The following is an 8469-nucleotide window of genomic DNA, read 5'->3' on the forward strand; positions in this document are numbered from 1 at the left end:
ATTAGATGCAAACAGGCCTATATAGGCGGGCCTTATGCCAATTGTTTACATATGATGATATCGAGTTTATAGATCATTTTGAGTACTTATCAAAAGAATATGGTTACATACTCGAAGTCGATCTTAAATATCCCGAAGAATTAAACGATAAACATAATGATTTTCTATTGGCCTCAGCTAACTCAACAAAAAAACTTCTCTGAACCTTAGAAAAACAAACGCACAAAAACATCGTTCTTTACATGGCCTTAAAGAAATACATTAATCCTGGAATAAAAACAGCCAAGATACACAGATACTTAGATTCAAGGAGAAACCTTTTTATTAAGGATTACTACATTGACCGAAACACAAAAGCGCAAAGTCATAGAAAAAATGCCTTTGAAAAACGATTTCTTTAAGGTAATGAACAATGCCGTGTACGGAGAAATGATGGAGATTGTTAGAAACAGACAGGTTATAGAATTAGTTCCAAAACTCAGAAACGTGTTAAAAAGTAAACTTCGATTCCAGATAAATATTCAGTGAGGATTTGGTTTCAATTCGTTTCCACAAAACAAAATAGTTGCTGAGAAACTAATATACAGGGTGTCACAAAATACAAAAAAAAACAACTACACGCTAAAATGGTTCGCAAAAATCAAGGTCTTGACGGATATTGTAGCAACTTTTCTCCAAAATATGTTTAACTGGTCACGTTGTTGTGCTAAAATTTCAAGTCGGAACTTTGAGTAAAAAAAATAAATAATAAGAACTGATTTTTTTCAACAGCGGAGCGGCAGCTGTCGGGGAGACACCGAACGACGGCCATGTTTCTTTGCCTTATCCAGAGATGGCGCTGCGGATTCCCTTAACCATAGAGATCATACATACTAACTCTAGAGGAAAAGGTCCGCCATTTTCCCATGCATTCTGGCTGCCGCAAGCGGCAGATCATGCAGGCAGACCCTCGGGGTCCCAAACACGGTTACATCATCAGAGCAGTTTCGTGAACTTCAACAATCCACGAACTTACCGGTGGAAAGATATTCGCGTTCCTTACGAAGCTTTCTTTTTGCCTAGCGTGCAGATGTACGGCCTAGCGTTAACGCTAAACTAATGGTGAATTCCACTCGCAGATCTCGAGCGCTCCAAAAGCGCTCCATTTGGAGGGCGCATATTCCGCTCGCAGATCTGGCACAAGTTGGTCATCTTCCGCTCGTAGATCTCTGGCAGCGCCCGCTCCACGGAGCGCCCCAAACTCCGCCGAACTTGCTCTGCGGGATTTCACAGATCTCTCCGGAAATTGACAGAGCGGCCCACGTGATTTCCGTCTAAATCGGCGGTGCGCATGCGCGGCGAGGTTGGAGAGATCGGCGGGCCGGTCGGGCCACGGTCGGGTCGTGGAGTTGTATCTGTTCGGGTGCGTCGGTTGTTTACTCTGGACTGTGACGGCTCGAACACTTCTATTTCGCGTAGATCAGGGATAAAAAGCCGGGAATGTGGAGCGTGGCAAATCGTAAGCGCTGACATCTGTGATCACCGAGGAAGAACGAAAAAAAGAACGACAGAAAAGCCGGAGGCAGACGCAAGGTTAGGCCTATTCATTCTGCAGCCAGTGATTGTTTACCTTTTTACACTGCATTCCATCGGCGTTTTCCCGTGAAATAAAGCAAGAAGTGGTTAGGCAACGACCGCGCAAGTGATGGTTTGTTACCTCTGTGTTTATTAAAGTCGTACTAGCAATCTGAACTCCACCGCTGGCAATCGCTGTTCGTGCCCCGCCGCTTCGAGGCGGCCGAAAGGTATGTGACGGTGCCGAACGCGGACGTCTTCGCTATTTGTGACATGGGCGCCGTGGTACGTATAATTCCGCCCGGCCTATGTCGCGTGTTACTTCTGCAGCTAAGCAGTGACAGTCGTCACCGGTCGTCGGAAAGATCAGCCGGCTGAGGCGTTGGTGGGCTGGTCAAGTTCGAGCAGCGGCCATTTTGAACGGCGGAAGGAGAAGGGGTGGGGAGGGGTGTGGGGGAGGTCGCTCCAAAAATGCAAGTTTATCTTCCCCTCGTCGATACGGAGCGGGTCCCACGGAGCGGAATTTCGCCTCCCTCGCGGATTTTGGAAAGCGCTCCAGATCTACGAGTGGAATTCACCATAAACCATATACCCAGCTTCGCCGGTGGGGCACGGGTGGGCGCGGTTGAGGAATACGAAACTGCGCAACCACCAGATTTCCGAGATTTCGACAGAAGGGAAGTTAATGCAGCGTAATGACTTTATTGCTTTTTATAAGCGTTAGAATAGCTCAGAATTTAGTTTACAACGTTAAATTATCACTGTTTATACTGCTGAGAGTTTTCACTCTTCGCGTTTACCATGGCAACGTTGCTTTCTTTCTCTCGTGTTCTGTCGCTCTCTTTTGCGATCGTTCACTCGGGACCCCGGGTGTCGGCGCACGGGATTTGCCACTCCTCCTCACCCACCTTTACCCCCCTGCCCTTAACGTAGGGTGCCTCGATGTCAGCGCCGCCTTGCAGGGTGAGGACATCCTTTGACCCGCGCCACGCCGCCACCTCCTCGCCACGACGCCATCTTGGTTCAAACGACGGAGTATGCGGGGTATGCGTGCGGTGCGAGCGGTTGGACGTAGCTTATTTAGTGACTCTAGGTTGGACGTGCGGCGCGACTATCTTTCACCGTGGGTCGGACTGTGCGCGGAAAAGGTCTTTGTTCTTACCACTGATCTCATAGAGATCGGTGGGCCTTACTGATCTCAACAGCAGTCGTCCGAGCAGAAAAGCATGACCGACTGTTCTGTACCGCTGTGTGCCGCTTCGTCGGCAAAGGAAGTCAGATGCTTCCGCTTTCCGCAAGAAAAGGCGCGAAGAAGGAAATGGGAGTCCTGCGTCAAGCGCGATTCCTGGAAGGCAGGTCACACCTCGAGGATCTGAGAGGTAAGTTACAAAAGCACAACCACTTTATTACGATATTTGGCAGTATTCAGAAATTGTCTTAGCAGCTCCGATCGATTGCTTCATAATCGGAGTTGCTCGACTCAAAATCAGCCCTCGCTTTGTCTCACCGGTCGGATCGAGCGATCAATCGGAGTTGTGACGTAAGGAATTAATTTTCTAAAGCATCCTATCCCGAGTTTTAATGGTAGTACCAATATCGATACCCCTTTTCTGCTATTAGGGCATATTCACTAATTAGACTTCCCCGATTAATATAGGTTGAGGCGGTAGCTCTTCAGCGTGCGAGTTTCTCGCTCGTGCACAACTTTGTGATAACTTTTAGTGCTTATTTTACTATTCGAAGACCCTGAAACGATATGATAAGCGCGGAATATTGTCGCGCGCACGTAAACCAAGTTGCGGTAGTTCAGTGACTGCATGATATCTTCGCCTTTCGATCAATAGCCTTGATTCGCGACTGGACACCAAATTTTCTTTTCTTAGTTGCATTCTTTTTGTGTGTGTATGAAAATAATCGTTGATGGTGAATCTCGAGCATGATCAATGTATGTTTCCGAGACGATACTCGCCAATGCACAAATTGCGACATATCTCGGTAGTCGGCGTGTAATACATTATATGGTCATGTCGCACAGCTCGACGTGCTTGACGAAATGACATGACCTTGTCCCTTTTTTATCAGTACTTCACATAGCTCCCTTCGTGAAAGGTCGAAAGAATAAATAAAATAAAACGCATTTTACGGTAACATTTTGAAAATATATTCAGGATTGTTTTGACGTGAGATATTATGCATATATTTTCTTCAATTTTTGTTTACACTCAGGTTTGTGCCTTCCAATGTGCACATAAATAACACTCTTATTTCTTGTTTATTTAAGCGCCACTTCGAAGAACACCAGTACGAGATGAACCGACAAGATGGACGGCGACTTCTCAAGTGGACAGCTGTACCTACGTTGTTTGATTTCAGATGTAAGTGTTACTATTACTATATGAGGTACTATTACTGTCTGTGCCTCACTCGTTGGCGTACAATGTTATTTTGTGTTTCAATCTGTGCTGTCTCTCCCTTTTCTGCGCAGCGCAGCCGAAGCGAAGAAAGCCCCCTGCACCGCGAGCTCATCCGGCTGATCGTGGAGGTGCCACCACTGCAGGGCCTTCGTCAATTTCTGCGGCAGGAGTCTCGGACTAAGAAGACTCTGGCACGGAGGACACTCAGGCAAACCCTATTTCAGAAGAAATGTTCACGATCGCCTGAACGATACAGTTGATATCGCGACACTGCATACAAGTGAACTGCAGAAAACTTTGCAAGACACAAAAAGGAAAAACTGCGAGTAGAAAGAAAGCCTGTCAGCTGCAAAGAAGAAGTTAAAGAGAGCTGTAAGAAAAAGAAGGCAGCTAGAAACAAAACTTTCCACCTTGAGCAGAAATTTGACATTTCTAAACAAAGACCAAGAACGTGTTTTCGAAAAACTGAACAGAGGAGGCTGTGCTTGGAGTGCTGACACCATACGGAAGGGACTACAGCTCAAGTTTGCCTGTGGCTCCACAGGGTATGACTTACTTGAGCAGGGCAACCCCCTCCCAACGAGAAGGACGCTGTGCTGGAGACTGCAACACCTGTCATTTAAGCCCGGTGTGGTAACTGAAATATGTCGTGCAATGGAAACGAAAGTCGCTGCAATGTCAGACATTGAAAAGGATTGCTTCGTTTTTCTTGATGAAATGAAAATTCGAAAAGGCGTTGTGTTGGACCGTGGCAATGACACTTTGCTTGGCAAAACGACGCTGCCCAAGAGTGATCATCGTGCAAACAATGCTCTCGTTTTTATGGTGGGAGGGATCAACTCGCTCTGGAAGCAAGTCGTAGCATACCACTACACGGGCGCATATATCAACGGAGACGAGCCGAAGAAGTTTGTTTTTGACTTAATCAAGCTTTGTGCGGACATTTCACTGCGTGTGCTCTGTGTGACGTGTGATGTGGGCAGTCCTAACCGAGCCATGTGGAGATTCCTGAACCTCTCCAGTTCCCGCAGTTCTGTGACCGTATGCAGTGTGAGCACTAGCGCGAGCACCCATAGTCACTATGCGAAAACTGGCTTTCCATAGCTTGCATACTATGGCGACAAATGACTAAAGCACTGTGCTGTCTGCAAGCCAGCGTTAGCCATTGCAATGATCACTGTTTCAGTCCGGTGCCCTGATGGTGTTGCTCGTTCTCGAGATTCTTGGCCTGTTCAAAGTTTATTTAGCGTGCAAGAGTTTCGTAAATATTTAACTATGCTTCGTTTCGCTTTAGACATTGCAACCCGATAGCGCTAATCAAGCAGCGCCAAATGCACTTTGATTATGGCCTCGAATAATTCTCGATTATTCGAGGCCATTTCGAACACAGATATCAAATCGATTACTCGATTTAATATCTCTGTCAAACACTGCCAATACTCGCAATATTTCTCATGTTCGTGATCTGTCCAGGCGGGTTAGTTTTGTATATGAACTGTGCTCAACGTTTATTTTTGTCGGTTTTCTTGTATAGTTATCACCTTTATATTGCTTCCATCTTTGCGATGACACAGTGATTAGAGTAAATTAAACCTAACTGACTGGCGCAGGGGGTGGAAACTCTAATAACTTTAATCAGGTCGGCTGGGTTTTAAGGATGCTTATCGTTGACATGTCGATTTTTGCTATCACAAAGATCTACATATTAAATGTCACTGGTGTTCATAATCAAATGAAAAAGCTTTGTTTTTCTCTTAATAAAATAAATTACAGTTTTACTACAATTTTAAAAGTTGGATGAAATGTCAATTCAGGTACCTAATATTATTCTATTCTAACATCACTTTGGTTTACCTTTGACTGCATACCTAAAGAACCATTCATGACAGTTTAGACTTTCCTTCATCAGTCAGCACGTTGTTGTTATTGTGCCTGGTGTTTCTATTTTGAAGTAAACATCTAGTTCTTTTTTTTTTGAGTGAATCAAACCTGCCATACAATTGATGTCAATAAAACGTTGCACGGAGGGCGGAAGACAAAATAGACAGCGTCTTGCAGTTAGGCTGGCCAACACAGGAAACTTCACAGATATGCAGTGGTAGGAATGCAAATGAGGTGTGTGCCTATACGCTCCAAAAGTTTTGGATGTTCCAAAAGGTGCTCCAAAATGACTGAAGCCAATCACATCACTAACATTGTCTGAAAGGGTGATGTAACATACGTGCAAAGCTACCATGTGTTATCTCTGTCTTCATCGGACACACTACATGGTGCCCCTTCCTTGCCTTCGGTGTCTTCACTTTCAATTGATGATCTCGATCTCTCGTGATCGCTTGTTCACGTTCCGCGTTCACCTTAAAGTGTAGCGCTGCCAGGCGAGTCCTACATGGTGTGCAAAGGCCAGGTATTACGACAAACCACAGCATTCCATTTGTTTGGCATGACTTTCAGTTTATCGTGCCGCTCCTCCCTCCCGTCCTTCTTTTTTCCCAACGAAAGCAACCAAAGCGTGCAATGAAAGAGACTTATAAAGATTTCTGGGATAGTCTTTTTATGATTGTATTTCAGATGCAGCCTCAGCATTGAAAAAAACTAGAAAGTAATGCTCAGTGTGCCTTGTTTTCTCATTTAAAAGTGCTCTCTAGCTTTCACGGAGGGAGATGCCTATACAAATGGCCAAATGAAAGGACTGCCCTTTGGGTAATCCCCAATTGGCTAAGCAATTTTGTTTAATCTGCAGGCTGCTGCGCGTGTTGTGACTTTGATAGCCTTATCTCTAAACCCGCAAAAACAGTTTCCGAGCTAGAGGTCGGGGGGATGAGTTCCTTGTGGGGCAAATAGAGATTTCTTTCCGAACCATCAAGAGTGAGCTGTCAAATTTGTTATTTGGTGCTTCTACAGCGGTCAGTTAGTCTGCAAGAGATTTTATGAACATTGTTACTTGCTGTAGATGAGAAATTTAGACAGTGTAGTGTGTGCACATCAAAGGCCGCTCGTCTGGGCTTAGTAGTAACACAGGGCCGCATGCCGGTACAACGCTCCTTCAGATTGAAATGTGCCGGGATGAGTGTTGAACCCTGTAACAGCTCCAGGGTCGTCCTTGCTGTCGGGCTCCGCTGGAGCCAGGCGCCGACCAGGACATCAGGCAGAAGGAGCTCGGAAGCAGGGCCTCTTTTGACAACGGGTTTACTTTACATTTGTACAGGGTCGAAAAACAGCATCAGAAGACAGGAGTCCCGAAGAAGTCCGCTTCTTTTAACGGGACGCGCTTCCCTACATTCCCCACGTAGGGATTTCAGCTAGCTGTGTCAGCTCCTCCCCCACACACAGCGACACACCCTCGTCTCCGCCCACAGACGCCATCAACACCATGCAGATTAGCTGTCCCAAAGACGTGTCCGCTTGTCCCCCGAGGGGTCGGCGGGGTCGGCGCGGCGCGCATCCATGATTGCTGCTGCAGCGGCTTCCTCTTCCGAAGGGAAGGTAATTGGGTGCGGGGCGCCCGACGGGTGGGGTCCACCTGGGAAGGTCGGGAAAGGATGCATTGACCTCGTGGGCCACTGTGGGATTCCTGGAAGGCCGAGTGGCTGGTCTTTTTCCCACGTCGGCGGGCCTCTTGAAAGGACGCTGTCCAGCACTCTCGTCTCGCCGCCGCCGCTTGTCCTTGGGCTTTCGGGAGCCCAATGGGTTCTTGGAACGTAGAAATCCCTGGACGTTTTCCCACGTCTGCTGGCTTCTTGGAAGGTCGCTTGGACGCCTGTCGGTCTCCAAGACGGCGTTCGTTACAGCTCCTCCACGGACGGGAAGATCTCTGAAGGGGAGGAGTTTCCGCTGCTCTCCTGAAGAGATCAGCTTTGAGGTCGTCGAGAATGGCCAACACCCCAAAGAAACACAGACCGCAACACACAAATCCAGTAAGCGACGCCACGCTCTCCGCAATCACCAGGCCCGCAATCACAAAAATTAACTTGGCAAAGTACAGTACGTCCTCGTGGACAGGAAAGGTGACGTTTTTTCGCGCCACGCCATGCTTGCAAGTTTCCCAAAGCTTGGTCAGACTGGGATCGGCCATCTGCTCTTCGATGAGCACTACCCTTGTTTCGGAGACGAGCTGTTCGAAGCCTTTTGAGGTAGGGGCTAATAGCACCCCATCTGTCTGCGTCAGCTGCTCGTCGGGGGTTTCCCTGTCTAACGCGGAGCTTTTCTCGCTTTCTAACCCTTTCCTCGTCTCTTTAGGGCTACTCTGCTCTAAAACCCTTACTGGAGAGTCTTTTAGATTTCCCGGGCTAGAATCGTCATAAGCAAGCCGCGTGGACATCTCGTGAGCTTTAGCTCTTATGACTGCCTGAACGAGACCCTCCCCGAGGCTTTTGCCCTGCTCTCTTAGAATCTTCTCTGTTCGGTTAGAAAACAGGTAACGGTACTGCGGCGGCAGTTTGTCCGAAACCGCCGCCTCAGTGCGAACCTCTCCGAACGGACCAGAAACGAGGACATCCGCCAC

At 47.3% G+C, this 8469-nt stretch overlaps 1 pseudogene; it reads left to right on the plus strand.

Annotated features, from left to right (window-relative positions):
- The first annotated feature begins 4208 nt into the window (after positions 1 to 4208).
- On the plus strand, positions 4209 to 5072 carry LOC121834627 (annotated as a pseudogene).
- The last annotated feature ends 3397 nt before the right edge of the window (positions 5073 to 8469 follow it).

The sequence above is a fragment of the Ixodes scapularis genome, unplaced genomic scaffold (assembly GCF_016920785.2).
Source record: "Ixodes scapularis isolate PalLabHiFi unplaced genomic scaffold, ASM1692078v2 ptg001934l_1___fragment_4___debris__unscaffolded, whole genome shotgun sequence".
Classification (NCBI taxonomy): Eukaryota; Metazoa; Arthropoda; class Arachnida; order Ixodida; family Ixodidae; genus Ixodes; species Ixodes scapularis.